This window comes from Papio anubis, chromosome 15, assembly GCF_008728515.1.
Source record: "Papio anubis isolate 15944 chromosome 15, Panubis1.0, whole genome shotgun sequence".
In the NCBI taxonomy this organism is placed as follows: domain Eukaryota; kingdom Metazoa; phylum Chordata; class Mammalia; order Primates; family Cercopithecidae; genus Papio; species Papio anubis.
The window spans coordinates 75,778,533-75,801,748 of record NC_044990.1 but is presented as its reverse complement, the minus strand read 5'-3'; the positions used below and the strand labels follow the sequence as shown (position 1 = coordinate 75,801,748).

Genomic DNA, 23,216 nt, shown 5'->3' with positions numbered 1-23,216 from the left:
GCTGGTTAGTGTGGACCATGATCATATATCAACCTAACATGAAACCAGTTATGATGTTAATAGTGAGTGTCAACTTGATTGGATTGAAGGATGCAAAGTATTGCTCCTAGGTGTGTCTGGGAGGGTGTTGCCAAACATTAACATTTGAGTCAATGGACTGGGAGAGGCAGACCCACCCTCAATCTGGGTGGGCACCATCTAATCGGCTGCCAGCAAGGCTAGAACAAAGCAGGCAGAAGGATGTGGAATGAATGACTTGCTGAGTCTCTGTCCTTCATCTCTCTCCCGTGCTGGATGCTTCCTGCCCTCGAACATCAGACTCCAAGTTCTTTGGCTTTTGGACTCTTGGACTTACACCAGTGGTTTGCCAGGGGCTCTCGGGCCTTTGGCCACAGACTGAAGGCTGCACTGGTGGTTTCCCTACTTTTGAGGTTTTGGGACTCGGACTGGCTCCCTGGCTCCTCAGCTGGTAGACGGCTTAGTGCAGGACTCCTTGTGATCGTGTGAGTCGATTCTCCCAAAAAACTCCCCTTCATCTATACATCTATTCTATTAGTTCTGTTTTTCAGAGAACCCTGACAAATATACCAGTCTAGTGGCTGTTTGACTTCATAGAGTCTAGATTTTTTGATACCACATTCATTAATGTCTGCAGCCCCATGGGTGAACAGAAACATTGATATCTCAGCCTTGGAATTTCTCCTGTCGGGGAGAGCAGGCCTTTTCTGTCTACTTCCTGAACTTCTCCTCAAACCCCAACAGTACAGGGAACCTCATACAATAGGTGCATGTTATCCAGTGATCTTCCTTCCCTCCTTCAACATATATGTATTGAACCCCTTCCATGTGCCAAGCCCTGTGATATTAAAATAACAATTAAAATAGAGTGATCAATGCCATGATAGCCTGTGTGAATGCATTGCAGGGAGCTCTCCCTAGTTTAGAGGTCAGGGATGACTCCAGAGGATGGGACATTTAACATGTAAGCTAAGATATTTATCAGATTATCTAGTTGAGAGTGGGGAGGAAGGTGGAAGTTAGAGTAGGCCATTTGTAGCAGGGAGGTGGGGATGGTTAATGGGTACACGAAAAATAGAAAGAATGAATAAGACCTACCATTTGACAGCATAATAGGTGACTATAGCCAACAATAACTTAATTGTATGTTTTTAAATAACTTAAAGAACATAATTGGATAGTTTGTAACTCAAAGGATAAATGCTTGAGAGGAGGGATACCCCATTCTCCATGATGTGCTTATTTCACATTGCACGCCTGTATCCAAACATCTCATGCACCCCATAAATATATACACCTACTCTGTACCCACAAAAGTCTTTTTAAAACTTAGAGTTAGCAATTTGGAGAATTAAAACAAACCAGAGTAACTGACAACCACTCTATGGGGGTTTAATTCCTGAAGCCTTATAAACACCATCCCATGACATCTGTATCCCACAGTTTCCATGGGGAACTGGTTCCAGGACCTCCCACAGATACCAAAATTCAGGATGCTCAGGTCCCTGATATACAATGGCCTAGTATTTGCATATAACCTACACACATCTTCCTATATACTTTAAATCATCTCTAGATTACTTATAACACCTAATACAAAGTGAATGCTAGTGTAAATAGCTGTTATACTCTACTGTTTAGGGAATAATGACAAGACAAAAGTCTGACAGTGTTCAGTACAGGCACAATTTTTAACAAGTATTTTCAATCCATAGTTGGTTGAATCCATTAATATGGAGGGCCAACTGAACGTTTAGTAAATATTGGGTTCTATTTTTATTATCAGTCCCTAGCAATTCCAGAAGCTGGTCAATTTTTAAAATAAGCAAAATGTATCCAAAGATACAAAACCTTATTACGCATCTTCTATTATAGCCTTTTTCAAACTGATTGCAATACTGTATGGTGAATCACCTACCCCCACAGAGGGCTGCCTGGAATTTGGACATGCGCATTAAAGGCCGACATTTGGTGGGTGTGCCCCTGCACAGCTGTGCCATTTTACTTAAATACTGGAAATGACTTCCATCCCAGGTAGAAAACACTGTCCCAAGCCTGTTTAGTGTCAAGTGTTTACCCTGCTTCTCTGGCCACTCCAGTGCCTCGTCCAGAGTCCCAGCATCTTCCCCTCCTGGACCCCAGCAATCAAAGAGTTAAGCCCACACAGCAGGGGGTTTCTGAGACTAGCTGTGGTGCACGTTGATTGGCTGCTGCTCACCAGGGAGGTACTTATGGTAAAATATTTTGAATAACACATCTTATTATAAATACACTATGACAAAGCCAGAGTGCCCTGGTTGCTGGTGTTGGAGTTGGGAATGCTTCCAGGAAGAAGTGGGAGAAGGGTTGTGTGCCTATGAATAGAGGAATAGGGAAGGGGTGGGCTGGAGGGGAAGGAAGACTAGGTAAAGAAACACTGGAAGAAGATGGGAAAATAGAGTATCCTATTAAGAGTTCCTTCATTTTCAGCAACACAGGAAAAGAACATTCCTCTTAGGCTGGTTTGGATTTCAGATGCTTCTTGCCTTACCATGGACTCACGTCCCAATAAACCCATGGTTAATGGAAAATAGTGTATGTAGAAAATGCATTTTCAACTTATGACATATTCAATTTACAGTGAGTTTTTCCAGTGTAACCCCATCATGAGTCCAGGAGTGTGCTGAATGTATATTGCTTTTGAACCGTTCTAAAGTCAAAAATTATAAACTGAACCATTATAAGTCAGTGACTTTCTGTACTTGGTGTCTCAGGAAGACCTGCATTGCAGTCCTGGACTGCAGCGGGGGGAAGCTGCATTTTTTCAGAAAAAACAGCCTGGGAAGATGGAGGGCATGGCAGCTTGCACCATGGCGTGGGCATTTATGCACCGGCTGGGGAAGGCTATGCAGAGCAGAGGTACAGGGAAGAGGTGTGGGCTTTATCCTGCACCTCCTGAGGGTGGAAGCGGCGTGCCTCCTCCTTTACTCATCTGACAGTTTTGGAGCATCTGCTCTACGCCAGAAACTGGGAAGGAATTGCACACAGGACTGTAAGCGGTGGCCCTGCCCTCGATAAAAATAGCAGAGACTTATATAATGTTGTACATATCATCTACCAGGCAGTTTCTAAGTGCTTCTTAGAGATCATACCCATTTAGTCTTCACTACAAGCTCTCAGCAGAGGTAACGTTAATAATCCCATTTTATGGGATAAAACAGAGGCACAGAGAGGGGAAATAACTTCCCATGGGCATACAGCTAGTAAGTAAGTGGCAGATCTGTGCAGTCAGCCAAGCTGGCTGGGCTGGGACTCCCTGCCATCAGCGCTATGCAGAGCTGGTTTTAAGAAACTCACAATGGAACTTCTATATCACACCTTAAAAAGAATTCCTCACACGCCGTCTTATTAGACCTTCACAATATTCTTGTTTTCTCTTACCCCAATTTAAAGGTAAGGAAATGAGGCTCAGAGAGATTTAAGGTACTTTCCAGGTCATGTTATTAAAGTCAACCAGGGCTGAATTCTGCTCTTCCCTCACCAAAACGCATGCCTTCTCCATTGCCTGCAGTGGTCCATGGAAGACACTATGGGGTTACAGATTTTTGGCTCAATATGTGAGATTTCTTTAAAACAGAATGAGTGACCTTGCATGATAATGCACTCAAGGGAGGTGATAGTGGATGGTAGAAAACAGACACTGTCCCAAGCCTGTTGAGTGTCAAGTGTTTCCCCTGCTTGTCTGGCCACTCCAGTCCCTCCTCCTGAGTCCCAGCATCTTCTCCTCCTGGACCCCAGCAATCAAAGAGTTAAGCCCACACAGCAGGGGTTTCCGGGACTAGCTGTGGTACACTCTGATTGGCTGCTGCCCACCTGGGAGGTACTTATGGTAAAATATTTTGAATAGCCCATCTTATTATAAATATACCGTGACAAGGCCAGAGTGCCCTGGTTGACAGTGTTGAACTGTGTCTCCCCGCATGTGGAAGTCCTAACCCATAGAATCTCAGCATGGGATCCTAGTCGGAGGTAGGGTCTTGACAGATGTAATCAAGTTAGAGAGAGGACATTAGGATGGACTTTAATCCAGTATGACTGGTGTCCTTATAAACAGAGAAAATTTGGTCACAGAGATCCATGCATAGAGGGAAGACGATGTGAAAGAGACACAGGGAAAAGATGGCTTTTTGTTTTTGTATTTGTTTTTGTTTTTGATTTTAGGACAGAGTCTTACCCTGTCACCCAGGCTGGAGTGCAGTGGTGCCATCTCGGCTAACTGCAACCTCCGCCTACTGGGTTCAAGCGATTCTCCTGCCTCAGCCTCCCAAGTAACTGGGATTACAGGAGCCCACCACCATGCCCGGCTAATTGTTTTGTATCTTTAATAGAGATGGGGTTTTACAATGTTGGGCAGGCTGGTCTCGAACTCTTCATCTCAGGTGATCCACCTGCCTCGGCCTCCCAACATGCTGGGATTATAGGCATGAGCCACCCCCACCCAGCCAAAGATGGCCATCTTTAAGCCAAGGAATGGCTGAGGCTATCAGAACTGTGAGAGAGGCCTAAAATAGACCCTTCCAGGCTGGGCACGGTGGCTCATGCCTGTAATTCCAGCACTTTGGGAGGCTGAGGTGGGTGAATCACGAGGTCAGGAGATCAAGACCAACCTAGCTAACACGGTGAAACCCCATCTCTACCAAAAATACAAAAAATTAGCCAGGCATGGTGACACACACCTGTAGTCCCAGGTACTCGGGAGGCTGAGGCAGAAGAATCGCTTGAACCCGGGAAGTAGAGGTTGCAGTGAGTTGAGATCACGCCATTGCACTCCAGCCTAGGTGATAGAGTGAGACTCTGCCTCAAAAAAAAAAAAAAAAAAAAAAAGACTCTTTCAGAGAACCTTCAGAGGGAGCATAGCTTTGTTGACCCTTGGATTTTGGACCTCTGGCCTCCACAACTGTAAGAATATAAATTTCTGTTGCTCTAAGCCCTCCAGTGTATGATACTGGTTATAGCAGCCTTAGGAAGCAAGCACAGCCACCTCTAAGACATGTTAGATAATGTATTTTGTCTTGAGACTGGCGGTTATACCAGCAAAACACTAGTTTCCTCTAACACAAAGAATTGTTTCTGTGAATGTATATTCTAATTTTTTTCATGATCTTAGGTAACGAGATCTCCCTATTTGCTCAAAAATAAAGTATAACAACCCCCAAATCCCTAACAAGTACAATGATTTTCTACCAGTGAAACTAGTCAGCTTAAATGCGATCCGATTTTTCCCACGGAAGATTTAATAGAAGAGATTTATTTTAGTAAAAGACAAAATGTTTCACTAAAGAACTCATTAGTAATGCATAAAGGGCTACTGGGTCTCTGAAGATCCATTTTCAAAGAGAAATGTTGGGATAATTTTTATATTCTGATTACAGAGAATGACTGGATAAAAATTGTCCTTGATATTAAAATTGCATGGAGGGGAAAGAAAATCATTCAATCTAGCAGGAGGGAAGCCAAAGAAAATGGGTGAATTTGGCCAGCATTTTGGAATTGCTTTTACAAAGGTGGATAGATGAGCATCAGCAGAGTCTCCCCCGTGATGTGGGTGGGGTCATCTTCTCTGGCACTTTCACACACAGAGGGACAGTGGTAGGGAGGAGGACAGGGGACTGGCCTGCTCTGTTCAGCCAGAGTCTTCTGTCACCCTCACGACTGCCCTGCCTATTTATTCCTTCTCATCAGGCCCAGCCTTTAGTGCCCTTGGTCATTGCCAGAGCTCCCGCCTGGCCAGCATTCCCCCAGTGAGGCCCAAGTCCCCAGAACCAATCCTCAAGTGACACTGAATCTTTGCACCAGCTGATGCTGACTCGTGGCCCTAGCTTTGATGGCTAGACAGCTGCTCTGTTTCAAGCCCTAACACCCACCGGGTGTCCCACGTCTTATGCTGTAGGGTCCCACAGGTTTCTCTTTTTGCCTCCGAGTTCAAGGTCTGAGAACCTGCCTCCCTCCAGGCTCCTTACTGGAGTGAAGCTCTGCCTTTCACCTTTGCCTCCAGAAAACCCTGCCTGTAGGATGGGGTCCTGCGTCCGCTGCTGTGCAGCTGTTGCTCGCTCACCCTTCCTGAGGGTCCCCATCCAGGGTTTTTCTCACTGTGGTCCACCCTCAGTAGATACCTGCTCATTTTTCTTAGAATTCCTGCTGCTGCGTGTTTCTCCAGTATGTACCTAGAGAGGGCGGAGACCTTGAGACAACACACCCAGGCTCACAGCATCGAAATCTCCATCTCTTTGGCCTGGTGGGCCGAACTAACTCCAGACCCTGGGGTCGCTCCTGGTCAAATTCAGCCCAACAGTGAGCTATGACATTACTTCCTCTTCCTCTCAGGACCTGCCTGTAAACTGTGGAAGAAGTCTTTGCCCTCAGCAAACCCCAGCTCTTCTTCATCTGTCACTGCTGGCTGGATACTTAAGCTCTGGATCGTCCAGAAACTGCTAGTCAAATGTATTTACAGACTGAATTGATATATTATTATGAAGTCTAATTTTTTCTTTTAAAACAAGGATTACATATATGGTAATAATACTTGGTAACAGCTTTTGAATGCAGTCAAATACCATTATTATTATTTTTGAATACTCATTAGATGCATGCTAGACACCACGCTAAGTATTTCACATGCAAAATCTCAGACAAACATTTGAGAGAGGGAGGTGCTGTTCATATCCCTATTTGACAGACAGAGAACTGAGGCCTGAGGAGATGAATGATCTTGTGCTAGGACGTGCAAGTAGCAAGATGTAGAACCAGGATTTGAACCCAGACAGTGTGACTCCAAAGCCACTGTCCTTAATCACTATACTTCTTTCACATATTCGTATAGTTATACAAACTAATTATGTTTGCCGAATTTTCACAATGTGCCAAGCATGGTGCTAAGTGCTTTACAGGAATGATCTCCTTAGTGTTCACAATATGCCTTTTGGGTAGGTCTTATTTTTATGCCCATTTTGCAAATGTCAAAACCAAGGCACAGAGCGGTTAGATAACTTGTCTAAAGTGACACAGCTAGTAAGAGGAAGATCCAGACTTGAACCTGCTCAGCCTAGCTCCAGAACCACCACACTCTCTGAATACAAATTATTGATTCCTACCTTATGTCTGGTACTGTGCTAGGCCCAAGTGGCTACAAAGATGAAAAGCAAACTCTTCTTATCTTTGAGAAACTCTACATACGTAAATCTGCAATGCATATACACATGAATGGAAGGGAAGAAAGCATAGTAATAAGTAATATTTAAGTCTAATATTAGCCAGAAGGATTCATGTAATGTTTCATAAATCATACAGCTTTCCAAATCCAATTAAAGTGATTGAGTATATTTTATAAATACGGTTGACTTTTAATACTTCAAACTAGTAATTGAAGTGAATAACCAAAGTAGGCCACTGCCATCATATCTCCGTTTATTAGGGCAAGACAAGGCACCACTAACAGCCTCTGGGACTGCCCTGTTACAGGGAGATCACAAGCTTTCAGAATCTGCAAATGAGGCACCTGGATTTCAGACAGCCAAAAGGATTATGCATATATAAACCTATCACTGAATAGTTCTGCATGCATACTTCAGACGCATATCAGTGCTTTGCTTACTGAAAAAGACTAAAGCCCCAGAGGAGGGAAGTTTCCCTAAGGACAGTCGGATGGGGGAACTGTCCACCTCCTTCAGATGACCCCAGTATGAAACACGTGACTGTCCTGAGCATGTCATACCTTCATACTTTGTGGGGTCCATTGGGAGGGTACACAGTTTTGAGCTATTTTTACAGGACCAATAGTTTGTTCATTTTATTTACCCAGTTTTACCTGGTTGCCTCTGTGATCCACAAAGACAGTTGAGTAGCAAAAAGCATATGACCTCTGGCCCTGGAACAGGGTGACACTTACAGGACCACACGGGACTGGAGCGCAATTGATACATCATCCATCGCAAAGCCTGGCATCTCCCACATTCAGTTACCTAGCCCTAGATACATACCCATCCTGTCTCCTGCATCCCCCACCACCTTCTCTTCCCACTGGCATTGTCAGGCTGGTCCAGGCCATCAGATGTGTGACAGTGCTGCCAACAGATGCCTTCTCTACCTCTACCTCCTATACCCTCCGCTGCATTATCCCCTTCATTCACTCCACAGACATACGTTGCAAGTCTACCTTGGGCCAGGCAGTGTTCCAGGGACATGGGATATCAACAACAAAACTCACAAACAGCCCTGTCCACATGGAACTTAGCTTCTAGTTAGGGGAGACAGACAATAAGCAATAAAGATAATACACAAGTTACGCAGCAGAACATGCTGAGGGCTTTGGGGAAGAACCAGTGGGCAAGAAGGACGGGGAGTGCTGGTGGGTTGGGTGGCCCTTTTTAGTTACATAGGTAGGGCCATTACCACTAAGAAAGTAATTCAGCAGCAAAGACTTCACGGAGGTGGGGAGTTGTCCTGCTTGTATCCAGATGAAGCATATCCCAGGCAGAGAGAACAAGCAGCACTAAGGGCTAGGCAGGACGCATGCCTGGTGCATCTGAGGGTCAGCCAGGAGGCTGGAGAATCTGGGCTCCATAAGCCAGGGCCAAGCTGGAAAGGAGTTCTGAGAAACAACCATGGCTTGACCAGGTAGGGTCTTGTAGGCCATTGTAAGAACTTGTTTTCTTCTTTGAAGGAAATGGGAGTTTTGAGCGGAGGAGTGATGTGATCTCACTGGTGTTTTAAAAGGATAGCTCTGACTACTGTGTGAGAATGGACTGAAGGGGCCAGAAGTGGCATCAGGAGATCAGTTAGGCTGTGGTCATCACCCAGGGGAAGAAGATGGTGGCTCAGACCAGGTGGCTGGCAGCGGAGGAAGTGAGAAGTGGTGGGCTCTGGGTATATTTGGAAGGTGGAGCCAACAGGATTTCCCGACACACTGAATGTGAAGTGGGAAAGGGACCAGTCAGGATGAGTTTAAGGTTTTGGGTCTGAGCCCCTGGAAGGGGATATTTGTCATCAATCGAGATGCACAAGGTACGGTTCAAGCAGATGTGGGGGAAATAGCAGGAGCAGTGTTTGAGATACCTATAAGACATTGAAAGAGAGGTGCCAAGCAGGCTGTTGGGTTCAGGAATCTTGAGTCCAGGAGAGAGGTGTGGTCTAGAAGTATACATTTGGAAGTCATTGGCATATGAAAGAAATTGACAGCCATGAACAAACCCTTGGTTATGGTCATGAGTTTATCTCTCTCCACTGAACCCTCAGAGAACCCCCATTGTTTCCTGAATCACATCCAACTGCCTCACCCACAAGCAAGGCCTTCCACATTGCCAGAGAGTGAGCTTCCTTTCCAGTCCAAGTCCTGCTTTCTTTTCACACCGAGGTCAGTTGGAGTTGGGAAAATCCAAAGATTTATGCCTTCCTTCCTCCTCTATGAGTTTGCTTAAGCTGTTTCCATTCCTCTGTTTTGGTCCCCTGACCTGCTCTCACATGAATGACTCTCTGACCACCCCCAAGCTTCCTTGAGAAAGCATCTTTTCCCTTCTCTGCATGTCTCTAACATCTGCACCTCTGGGGCAGCACTTAACCCCTAATGCCTGCTATTAACCATTATCAATATCAGTATTGATATCAGATCCCATCTTGAGCCTATCTTGTAAGTTGCTCATGAGCAGAAGCTCTTTCCTGCTATTGGGAATAGCCAGTAATGTAGAGCCTGGTGCCTGGAAGAGAGCAAGTACTCAGTGCTTGCTTAACAAATGAATTTTTGGAAGACACAGATTTCAAAAGCCAAGGCTCTTGTAAACCTTGCGGGATGAGACCTGGAGTGAACAAATATACCTTGATAATTATTTTAAATGCTTTGGAAGTTATTTGTTTTCATTTTAGGATCCTTAAATAACAGAAATACATGTGATAATTTAATTAAAGTATACATAGGAGGTTTTTTTTCCTGTAAGACAAAAAATAAACTATTTTAAATATAGATTCAGTGTGTCCCCTAAAATGAAAATGTCAATAAGTATATGACTGTCTACTTTATCAAAAAGCAAACTTCTACAAATACAAATTATTTCTATATATGAAAATACATTTCATTTTAATAAGGGTTTATTACTATATGCCTAATGTTTTCAACCCTGATTCTTATAAAACCCTGAATTTCATATCATTCCATTTTACATATTGAGTGAGCTAAGGCCCAGAGTTGAACAGCTTGACCTAAGTTGAATAGCTTATCAGTGGTCACAGAGCTAGGAGGTGGGAAAGCCAGGATTCTCACTTAGCTCTCTCAAAAGCCAAGGGCAAATTTACTCAAACTCTGTTTATCCAACCTCCTCCCTCCTACTTGGAAGATCTTGAACATTAGAGTTGTTGACCTCAGTGCCTGAGCTGCGGATTATCTCAAGAGAAGAAAAAATAGTATTGCAAGAGTCTCCCAAAATTCATGTTCTTGGACAGCATTGACTACCAATTTTTAATCATTCACTCATTCAATGCATATTTGAGTGGTAAATAAGTGTTCATTTATTTGGTGCATATTTAATGTATGCTACTCTGTGTAGCACTGTTCTCAGCACTAGAGACAAGGCAATGAGCATAACAGGCAAAAGTCCCTGCCTTCATGGAGCTTACATTTTAATGGGTAAATGCAGACACTCAACAAGATCAATAAATACAACAGGTAGTGAATATGATGATGGTGATAAGTGCTAGGGACAGAAAAAACTGAGAGAGACAGGAAGTATGTGTGCAGAAAACTTTACAAGTTTTCATGGGATGAACAAAGAAGATCTCAAAGGGAGGATGCCATTTGAGGTGTTAAAGGGGCAGGCAGCAGGTCTGATGGCTTCTAGGGAGAGGAGAGAGGAAATGCAATGGTCCTGAGGCAGGAGCATGCCTAGAATATTTGGGGAATAGCAACCAGGTCAGTGTGGCTAGAGCAGAGTGAGTGAGGGTAAGAGCAGTAACTTAAGACTGGAGAGATGAGGAGAGTGAGGTGACCAGATGGTGACCCTCATGGGTCATCATAAGGACTTTGGCTTTTACTCTGATTGAGATGCAAAATCAATGGAGGGTTAATGCACTAGACCATATTACTGAGAGGTTTCCATGTTCTTCACATATTTTTTAAATGTATTAGCAACTTTAATAAATTATGAGAAAGTGCATTATGTCAAACTCCCAATTGCTAAATACTGCTGATCTCATACAGATCTCCATTTAGGACTGCCCTTGTGATCAGACAGCAGGTCAGAGCCTGGGAGAGCATAATTGGCTTACATGTCAGAAGCCCAGGTGTAGTGAACCACATTATTTCCAGTGTGCCCACCTCAGACCTTGAAAGAATGTGTGTGGCTATCCCTGAAGCCTACAGCTCAGCCTTAAAATCCAGACAGCTGGGAATAGATCAGCCATGTCTGCCACCAGCTTTTGGAGCAGTGCTGCCGGGAGAAGGCTATCCATCAATAGCTGTTTAGGCAGCAGGCTGAAAATGCTCCTCCAAGAAGGGCAACAAGAGGAGGGACAGTCTCTCCGGCAGAGCAGGGAAAAGTCCTGGTCAAACTTCTGCCAACTCCATTTACATCTCACAATGTCAAATCATCCTCAAATTCCATTTCCCTCTTCTGTTCAATAAGATATTTTTTTAAAAATTTGATGGGATGTCCCACAAATAAAAAATTGGCTGATTAGAATTCGAGTTCCTTCTGTGCAGGAGTGGGTCCTATGTGTTATGAGAAGGCATGAGTGCAGTTAGATGCAGGGAAAGAACAGCAGGGAAAACCATTGAAAATTGCTTGAGAATAAGCAAATTGATAGCTTAGATTCTATTTTCAGGATTTAGAGCTAACACTTTGGACCTGCCTTTATCCTGACAAAGGCAAAGATTCAAAGAGCCGTTGGACCTTTAGAATTTAGGGAGCACCACTAGGAGCCCCCACTTTCCAATTCATGGTCCTGAGGCATAGAGGAATTGACTTCTTTTTGGCTTGTCTATGTGCAATTCCTCCCAAGAATTTCTAGAATTTATTTTGCTCTGTGCTTCTCAGTGTTTCCCTCTGTAGACCATTGCTACCCCAATGGATGCAAGTTGTCACCAGAGAACATGGTTGCATGTAGCACCAAACACTGCTTGTAGACTGAATAAATAGTGTCTTGAAAGTAAGTACATGTATGAGAGTTTCCAAAGTTATAAACTCTACTGTGAGGAATAAAATGCAGATTCAGACATATAATTTTTAATTGAATTCATAGTAATTTTTGTAAGGTGTGTTCCCAATAAACAGGTAGTGAAAACATACTTAGTAATATAGGTGCACAGAGAAAAGTTTTCAGTGCCAAACGAGGAATTTTAATTCTTTGAAAACCTATGAGTAGTAAATAATAAGTAATAAAATGAATCTAAGTTGTGGGCTACTTAGAATTCTAACTCAATGGCTGTGGTTAGAGCAAACTATGGGTTATGAAGACCAATGAGAAGAAGAGACATTCTAGGGTTTCCTGGTCTTTGAGAGCTGCCATTATAGACTCATTTCTTGGAGATATTTCCTATTCTTTGTGATCCAGGAATTTTGCAATGATAATAATCTTGAAATCACTAAAACTTCAGTGAGAAGTAATTTGTTAATTACCTACCTACCTCCAGTAAAAGAGGGCGTTAGAATGGAAAGAAAATAATAGACTTCATGAGAAACAAGTGCAAAAACATGAAATAAGGAAAAGTACTCAAAAAGGAAGGTGAAATGGGAGAAATGCTGCAAGTAGAAGACAAACTTCTTTGTTTTTATCATGAGAGGATATTGGATTTTATCAAACACTTTTTATGCATCAACTGAAATGATGTCTTCCGTCCCCTTATTCCATTAACAGAGTGTATTCCATTGATTGATTTTCATGCACTCGGAAGCACTTTGCCAAAGGCTGGAGCAACTGTTGACATGTGCACCTACACTGTTCTTCTACGAATCTTTTTTTTTCAAGTTATTGTCTTTGCTGGATCGTTTCTAGAATGTTCTCACATGCCATGGGGATTTGAAGCTTTAAAACTTTACAATGTTTGAACTCTAAGAGCTAGTTCTTAGTCATCAGTTGGTTTCATTCAGGTTAACACCAAGAGTAGACGCTCTTTTCCTTCATTCAAAGAAAAAATAAGATCAAGAATAACTACAGAAAAGGACTATCTGTAACGGAATGTGGGGCAGGTTATGCAAAAGGAGGAATATTGGTGTTTGGACATTCACTTGAAGAGATTTAACGGAAGAGGAGGCTTAGGAGGGTGCTAAGGAGAGAGGACTGTTGGACGTTAACCCACCTGTAGCCCCTTAACAGTATTTCCTCACATGTTTAATTCAGGCAGCTTCCATGACCTCAAAGCAAACAAGGAGGACTTCTGCATGAGCACCACACATCTACGCATGTTTTTTTTTTTTTTTTTTTTTTTTAAAGAAAAAATCCCTTCTAAAAATCCAGCGCTATCTCAAGAAATTGATTTTGCTAAGGAATACAATTTCAGTTTGCTATTTTTGCGGTCTGAAATCTTTCTCTTTTAATTAAAAATGTAATCCCATAAAGCATAGCTAGAATGAAAATCTTAAGTGTGTGAGCTGGCTTGTTTGCTTAAATTTAATTGTAAACATCATTAAACATTGGGAAACATGGTTGGGGGGGGATTAACGCTTAAGAGCACCACTCTACCATAATTACGACCATGTTTGAAGACTCATTTTTGACAGTTTCATATTTTTATATAGTTATAACCTTGGTGAACAAATAATTTTATCTCCTGATTGTTCTTATGGAGCCGATCACGCACCTTGCTTTTCTATGCTTCTGGAGAGCCTCACTGTTTACAATGCCGGCATTGTGTTTGCTTGAATGAGTGCACCACAATTAACTCTACCTCCCATTCGGGCTCTTACAGTTCTGCACTTTCATAAATAATTTTGTGACAAGCATTTTCACACACATAGTCATTCCTCCCCCTCTTTTTTATTTCCTCAGTGTAAGTGGAATTATTGGATTAAAGAGTATGGATTTTTACGTGGCTTTTAATGCATCTTGAACCTGCCTATTCTCAAATGTAATCTTATCTGAGCTCTCAGCATATCTACATGTTTCTCTCAAGACCTAATCATATTACATTGATTTTTATCAGACAATGAGCACATGTTTTTCTTTTTACCTTAACTGCCAGGAAACTCAGAACTAAAGTTCTATCTAATAAAGAGTTCATCTCAGGTGACTGGTAATATGTTTCTCTTTTCCTTTAGGTTGATTTTCTACTTAGCTGTTCTTTAAAAAAAAAAAAAAAGATGCTGAATTTCAAAAGTTCTTTCAAATTCCTTTTAGAAACAGGAGGGGCTATAGGCCGGGCGCGGTGGCTCACGCCTGTAATCCCAACACTTTGGGAGGCCGAGGCAGGCAGATCACGAGGTCAGGAGATGGAGACCATCCTGGCTAACACGTTGAAACCCCATATCTACTAAAAATACAAAAAATTAAGCTAGGCATGTTGGCAGGCACCTGTAGTCCCAGCTACTCAGGAGGCTGAGGCAGGAGAATGGCATGAACCTGGGATGGGGAGCTTGCAGTGAGCCAAGATCACGCCATTGCACTCCAGCCTGGGCGACAGAGGGAGACTCCGTCTCAGGAAAAAAAAAAAAAAAGAAAAAAGAAAAAAGAAAAGAAACAGGAGGGCTGTAAATCTCACATACACACAGACATATATACAAACATGTATTTATTATATCTAACATAAAACTTCACATAATTAGCATCGTATCATGAAAATGTTCTTGGCACTGGAATCTCTAAGATGATCCAGGACAATCCCCTTTTTTTATAGTACAGACCCTGAAGCTAGAGAGAGAACACGACTTGTCTGGGATCACAGAACTCTTTGGAGTCAGAGCCAGAACTAACTCTAACCCAGGCCTTTGCATGCCCAATCAGCACCCTGAAGACAGCATGAGGAGCTGGTTATTTGCTGAGCCTTACACCTTGACATTTCTGCCAGGGGCTAAGTCCTCTGCCTGACAGTCCTCTGTCCTTACCACCCTTCTAGGCCTCCACTTTGGTTAAATCTCTTCAAATGAATGTTCAAACACCAATATTCCACCTTTTGCATAACCTGCCCCATACTCCATTACAGATAGTCCTTCTCTGTGCTATTCTCGATCTTATTTTTTCTTTCAATGAAGGAAAAGAATTTCTACTCTGGGTATTAACTTGAATGAAACCAACTAATGAACAAGAGCTAGCTCTTAGTGTTGGGTTGAAACAGTGTAAAAATTTAAAATTTCAAATTCCCATGGCGTGAGCCATGCTCAAGCATCTCTCTCTATGACAGTTTTCATCTCTCTTTCTTCCCTGAATTTCCCATTGCTACCATCCTCTGCAAAGCCCACATTATTTCATTCCCAGCTGTTAGTTTGCTTGGGCTGCCATAACCAAGTACCACAAGCTGGGTGGTTCAAACAACAGAGCCTTATTCTCTCACAGTTCTGGAGGCCAGAAGTCCAAGATCAATGTGTGTGCTGGGTTGGTTCCTTCTGAGGGCCACGAGGAAAAGATCTGTCCCAGCACCCTCTTTTTGACGGTGGATGGCTGTCTTCTTCCTGTCTCTTCACGCTGTCTTCCCTCTTTGCTTATCTCCGTGTTCAAATTTCCCCTTGTAACAAGGACACCAGTCATATTGGATTAAGACACCCTGATGACCTCACTTTAAATTGATCACCCCTGTAAAGGGCCTGTCTCCAAGTAAGTTACAGTCAACAACAGTGGTTTGAACTTCAACGTATGAATTTTGGGGGAGATGTGATGCAACTGCCCTTGATTGCAAAGGTCATTTTGACATTTTTCATTTCCGTGCTCAAAGTCTTCCATTGTCCCCACTCACCAAATAAAGTCCAAATTCCTCACTTGGGCGTGCAAGCTCCCCCACAGCCCTGTTCCTATGTGTTGTTGTTATTTATCTCCCTACATACCCCATGGTTTTTTATGCTGCAGTCCAACCATGCTACTCTCAGATTCCAAATACACCCACACTTTTCTTCCTCTGTGCCTATGCTCATGGGCTCTTTCTGCACAGACTGCCCTCTTACTTCACCCCGACAGACCCAGCTCTGATGCCCTTTCTCCACGATGACTCCTCAGTCCCGCTCAGAAACGTCTCCTCCTTCCCAGGACTTCTTTTGCTTATCTTGCTAGAAATGAAGGGCTATGACCATTGTCATAGTCACAGTCACTTGTGTGTTCCCTGATGCTAGACTGTACCTTCCTTAAGAGCAGGAACTTACTCATCCTTGCACGCCTCTCAGTGCCTTTTCTTTCTCAACTTCCCCAAAGTGATGACTTGTATCTTTTGTGAACACATCAGAGGAAAAAGAAATATTCTGTTTTACAGATCGATCATCATAAAACTTCAGGGGCCTCTAAAGCAGCTCTTGTCATAATAATGAGAAGGCCACACATGATGTAGGTTAGTACATAGTGGAATAAATAAGCATTAGGTGTAAGATTTAAGATTGTTGGTGTGTGGGTATGAGCAGTGTTAAGTGGGGCATCATCATTTTTACCAGGAAATTCCCTTTGTCCTCATCATTTTCCCCTTCCAACAGAAAATTCCATGAAGCTCATTTCTAAAGAAAAGTAAATACCCAGATGGCCAGAGGGATGACCTTTCTCCAACAGAGGGGATGGATTTGTTATCCAGCCAAATGTTTGAAATTCTTCCACCAGCATGCATAATTGAGAGAGATGTGTTAATTACCCTTACGTGACAGCTGGTAGGACTTCCTAGACAAACTCTGAGAGGAGTATTGATCTGGTATCATTGTAAGTCACTGTACTGTGGTGATATAAAGGTAAAGCCCTCGCAACAGTTTTGAATGAGCAGGTCAATGTGTGGGGCCTCCATGAACTGGGGCCTGCAGGCATGTGGCAGCCAGCCAGTGCTCGTCCAGCAACAAAAGCACCAGTGTGGTTCTTTGCATGACATTTTAATGAGTGATACAAGGAAAATCCCAAGGATGCAATCCCTATTATTATAATAGCTCTATGGCTCAAAATGGGTTGTTATCAAAGAGAAATGCAATTCCAGAAAGTGAGGATAAGAGTTTTGTTTTTATCCCCTGTATCTGTGAACAGCATTCTCATCATTGACTGTTATTTAAGGGAACTGAGTGCACAGCATTTGACTCAGCACTGTGGACATTTTGAAGAGGGAGCAGAAAATATGATCCGTGCCCTAGAGGAGTCACTATCTTGGCACTTGGGTGGAAAATAATTTAATTCTCTAAAGTCTTTTCCAGGTCCAAGATTTTATGATTCAATGAAGAAGAAAGAGATCATTTTATCTTTAAACAGCAAAACTGTCATGAATATTCTTTTGTCTAAAAAGCAATTCATATTTACTAATATAATTTGTCATACTGCTGCTACATTAAATTTTTCAGTTTTTGTATCACAAATCTGTGCAAGGGAGCTTTTGAATTTACTTTTCCCTTCTTGTGGCTGACTAAATATTTTTTTCTTTTACCTGGAATCACATGAAATGTGGGATTACTTGACTTTTCTGAAATCCAATATAACGGCACGTCGGCTTCCAAAGTAATGACTTTGTTGTTCATTCATACATTTCTGGAAAAACTGTCTGGTTTTGGTTGAGTCTAGGGAAAATACGCTCCAAGTTTTTTCTTCCTTAAAATGTGTAGAAGAAAAATATACATCTCTTTTAAGCAACTGGAACCAATTTAAGGCTTTGGCACACACAGTGGAAAAATCAACAGAAGTTCAAAGTTGAAAGGCAAAGTTGGCCTCTACAAGTATCACTAAACTTGTGTCCACCAAGAAAAATAAGGAGAGGATTTATGACAACCAACTAGGATGGTAGGTCAAATAATCAATCATCAACCAATAATCAATCAATACGATTTTATTGAAGACAGTTTTATTTATGTTGGATACCGGGAGATGGAACCCATGAGATTTAGACTTTCTTTCTCTCCTTCAGAAAAGTTTTCAGTTTAACCAGGGAGATAACAAAAACATGCCTTGAACAATAAGGACTAAGATGCTATATTGATAAAAATCCAGAGTCTACAGGGCTGGGCATGCAGGGAGACTTCACGAACACTGAGTGATCCAACCAAGGCAGAGTTTCCACAGATTCCTGAAATCCTTTTGAGAATCCATCCAAATTTTCTTCTCAACTAGACAAGAACTTATAGTCCTTGAGTCTTGTTCTTGTTGCCTGGCAACAACACCAGACTCTACCGAGCCCCGGGAGACCAATGTCCAAAGGCTGTCTACTTCCCATGCAGGTTTCCTCCACATGAAAAATGAGCTCATAAGTAGGACACCTATTCTCCTCATCCCTTTCTGGTGCTGGGAAGCCCTTCAAGTTTTTCTGGAAGTATTTGCTTGTTTCTTGCTCAAATGGAGAAAGTGAAATGAGGACCACCAAGGGGTGAGTTTCCCATTTATGTCCCAGGCAGTCACACTGGTGGCCCAATCCCAGCCTCTCCATCATGTCTACAAATCATTGCAATATAATGTAAGAGATGTCATTTATGTAACAGTCATGGCAAGGAGTGACCACCATGAGTTTGCTCTCAGAGGGTAATGGAAGGCTCCAGAAATATGTGCCTTGAAGAAGAGGAAAGAAGAAGATGGGAAGGTTTGAAGAAAGCGAGAAAAAGTGAGAGTACTCGACGGTGTCAAATACTGCTGAGAGGTCAAATAAAATGAAGCGCTGCAAACATGATCAATGAATGTGGCAATTAAACAGTTACTGGTGGTTTCATCCACGGCAGATGGTGGAGTATTGAGAGCAACAACCAGGTTGCCCTGCAGTGAGCAAGGGTTAAGAGGCAGTGGTGAGGAAGGTCGGACAATTCTGTCATCTGAAATATCCTATTAAGTTAGGTTCTTCTGGTTAGGGACATTGGAGAAAGAGGAGAGGAAATGATTTTTAATGTCATAGAAAATGTTTTCATTTTTCTACCTTTCCTCTGTGTGAGGAGAGAAAGGGAACACATGCAGACTAGCAGTGGAAGCTGCTCAGTGAGGGCACACAAAATGCCAGGACACCTCCAGGCAGAGAAAGCCCCACCAGAATCTGTTGGAATTAACACATTTGTTCTATTCCCTTTTTTATCCCTTCTCTTCCCCTTCCCTCCTGTTCTGCTCCTCTTAGACATAATTATTGCTTGGGTAGCTTTCTGTCAAATGTCTTGAACTTTTTATGAAGACACTTATCATGAGACTCTGACAAAAAAATATTAAAATCCTGGGATTTTGGGTTTGTTTGTTTGTTTTGAGACAGGGTCTGTTGCCCAGGCTGGAGTGCAGTGGTGTGAGCATGGCTTACTGCAGCCTCAACCTCCCAGGCTCAAGTAATGGATTCTCTTATCTCAGCTTCCCGAGTAACTAGAACTGCAGGTGCATGCCACCATATCCAGCTAATTTTTTGTATTTTTTGTAGAGATGGGGTTTTACCATGTTACCCAGGCTGGTCTCAAACTCCTGAGCTCAAGTGATCAGCCTGCCTTAGCCTCCCAAAGTGCTGTGATTACCAGCGTGAACCACCGTACCCAACCAATTTGGGATTTTGAAGTGATGATTTAGGCTTTTAAGCAGTCAATCTAAAATTACATCAATCTAATATTGGCTGAGCATTGGGGATCGATACGTTTCCTGATTTGCTCATATCATCTGATACATGTGCACCTCTTAGATTTCACTCCTATTTCCAAGTAGTAGACTGTAAATAGAAATTCTCCTATTATAGGAATTTCTTAATTATCCTTAGGGGTAGTAGAAAGAAAATTTGAAAATAAGAGTAATTCATCTAAAAAATATATGTTAGCCATTGTTTTTCAACTAAACCTAAAAATTTAACCAGAACTCCTGATAAGAAGTCAAGTCAAGATGCTAACTGGAATTTTACCTTTTTTACAATATCTGTGAAGGTGGTAATTAGCACTTACTTGATCAAGGGTGGGCTGGTAATTAAAAGAAGGAAGAATATGGGCAGAAAGCCCCACAGCACACACAAGACTGATTTCAACCATGTTTTTTAAGCAGCAGATTTCCAATGAAGCCTCATGTAGAAGGTCAATATACAAATCAGATTTTAAGGTATAAAGGTCAAACAGAGCTTCTCTAAATTAAGCAGAGCTGGTATCCCTCCAACTTTTTCTCCTCAGGGACTGTCATGGAAGTAACACCATAGAACTTATTATTTTAATTCTATGTAATAATGCATTTTGTTTGTAAGCATTTAATAGTTTGCAAAGCTCTGTCATTTCATCATGTCGCTTGATTTTTATAACAATTCTATGAGGTAAGCAGACTAGATATTACTATTATTATTGCCACTTTGCAAATGACTTGCATAAGGTCATCTAGCTTATAAATGATAGATCTGGGATCCAAAACCAGGTCTTTAAAGATCTTATACTATGATCCACTATTAAATCCTTCACTTGTCAGATCATTATATTCTTGTTCGGAGTTAGAATATATGAGATATTTTGGCTAGCATGCCAAAGGATAATAGCAATTATCATTAAATTAAAAATAAAAAAGCAAATAAATGAGTTTTTACATTTTGACCCTATATGTAAAAAGGTAAGTGCATATTTTTAATAGAAAATTAAACTCATATGAATAGTTAGTGTAGGCAATAATCAAATAAACACTTTCCCTGCTAAGCCTCACCAAGTCAATCCCTACAAAGTTTAGGTATATAAAATATGTGACAAAGACTTTTCTCCTTGAATAGCATAAAACAGTGTTTTCTAATATGGCTTTCCAATTGAATTAATCAGATAATTTTTTTAAAATGCAAATTCCTGTCCCCTCTATTGAAAATATAAACCAATAGCCATGGGTTGGAGCCCTTCTTCAGATGTGGGATTAGGTTTGGAAAACACTGGTATCAAGTCATACGATGGACTCTGCCTCCCCAGTTACTTCCTGAAAGTGGGCTAGAAGTTTTGGGAGAGGGCTTGTCAGGCCACAACAGTGTCACTTATTCAATTATAGCATTAAATTATATCCAGTGACTGAAAGAGTCAGTGCATATCCAATTATGCCTAATTTATACCGTGGGACATGCTGGTTCTGGCTCATTGTAAAATCCTGGTAGAATCACAATTTAACAAACTTGACAGGACATCAGAAATCGCTATGTTGTCTCCAAAGCTCATTAAATGAAAGCCTACACTTTCTTCTAAGGTTCAGAGAGGGTCTACGTTATTATTATTTTTCTATTGGTTTATGTGAGGCATATGTTCCACAAATACTTTATTGGAAAACAATAATCCGTCAGACAGAGCCCCTGAGAAAATGGGGCATTCTGCCACCAGAGCAGGGAGGCCTGAGAGAGGAAACACTCAGTGTCCTTCATGGCTGTAGCATTTAATGGAATGTAATATATTCTTAAAAAATTTGACATGACCCAAAATATCACTGGTGCAGCCTGCGTGGTTGAGAGAGCCGGTAGCTAGCTGGCGGGGGTTTGCCTGGATTCTGACCTCTATGCCTTTCTCCATTTTGATTGTCTCTGACCCTGGCACCTTCTTATTTTCTTACGGTGCTAACGGTCCCTTCTCCATGTTTTTGCTGGTCCCGTGGTTAATCCTGGCTTCTGTTTGTGGCCACCCCCACCCATTGCCCAGCCCCGAGGACCCTCCCGACTGCACCTGTTTTCCCTTGGCAGGTGGCATTTGCCTTGTGACTTCTGCCGTCCAAATCTGCATTGCCAGCTCCTGTCCCCAGACATTTAAGACATTTCTACCCCAAAAGACTCCTGCTACCTCCCCAAGGAACTCATGATCCCAAAGCCTGCCCACATGTCCTTCCCTGGGACATGATTTCCCTGTTTCTGGGAAAGGTTTCGTGATTCCTCTTCATGCCCAAGGTTGAAGCTTGAAGCCACATTTGAAGAATACAGAGAGGTACAAAATGCTATGAATTGGAAATCACACAGGGCCCAGTTCGAATCCCTGCTCTGCCACTTCGGCACTGTAGAGTTATTTCACATCTCTGAACCTATCTCCTCAACCACAAAATGGAGAAAATAAGGACTTTTTTGTGACATGATTGTAGGGATTGGTGGCATAGCCGCTGGAACATGCTTGGCTGCAGGGCACTCAGTCAGTGCCCCTCCCTCCGTTCTTCACTGTTCTTTTCACTCTCTGCCTGCCAGCCTTTCCTGTCAATGGCCTCACCCTTCCTTTCTATTCTGTTCCCAGAGCCAACAGAGTCTGGGCCCCAGCTGAAGTGCAGACTCCACAACAGCCTCCTGGGAGTTTCTCTGTCCTCACTAGTAACATATTTATACCCACTGTTTTTGGATTGAAATTATCAGACTCAAACTCAACTCTGCCACATACTAGTCACAGGAAAAAAAAAAAAAAAAAACTCTCTAAGGTTCAGCTGTCACATCCACAAAATGGGCCCAATATCATAGGGTTAATTGTAAGGATTAAGGGAAACAACACTTTTAAAGAACTTGGCATTGTCCTGGGCACATATTACCACTTTAGATGACCAGATTACAAATTGTAAACATCCATTCCTTCCTATCATATTCCTACGCAGAGAGCTCCAAGGCTTTCTCCTCCCAACCACACCCCACAGCCAAAATACCTTTAGAAAAAAGGACGAACTATTTCTTTCCGCATTCAGTTTCCCCATCATACAGAGGTAACGCTCTGTAAAAAGCATTACCCACCATGCCTTTCTCATTGAAAGGGATTCTCTTCCTCTCATTTGACTGATCAAAATAACGAGCCAAGTCTAGAGAAAAGGTCTTTAGAAAGCATTTGAGAATTGTTTATGGCTTGGGTCAGAGAGTAAAAGAAGGGGAAATAGGTTAGGAAGATAGTTTTGTTTCAGCTTTCCAGAGGACAGGGCCTTCACAGGGCAGAAACAAGAGGAGACAGTTGCAGGACCAGAGAGAAACACACCTCCAAGGATGTGCTGAGAAATTGCTGCAGAAATCTCAAGGACTTTTAAAGAACATGATCTCTGAGAAAACACTGGAATACAGTCACCTCATGAAGAGCTGAGCAAGCGTCCAACTGGAAGAAATCTGAGAAGAGTAGAGCTTACTGCTCTGAGACCATGTAGGTCAAGGACCAGGAAGACCCGTCTGCCCTATGTTCTAGTGACCACAAGTC

The 23,216-nt window shown here is 42.3% G+C and overlaps 1 protein-coding gene and 1 long non-coding RNA gene across 13 annotated transcripts in view; one reads left to right on the top strand and one right to left on the bottom strand.

Moving 5' to 3' along the window:
* Positions 1 to 23,216, top strand: part of LOC103879421 — a 235,636-nt gene that overhangs the window by 108,792 nt on the left and 103,628 nt on the right. The window lies entirely within an intron of this gene.
* The window catches only part of MBNL2 (muscleblind like splicing regulator 2), a 170,968-nt gene that overhangs the window by 71,547 nt on the left and 76,205 nt on the right, over positions 1 to 23,216 (bottom strand). The window lies entirely within an intron of this gene.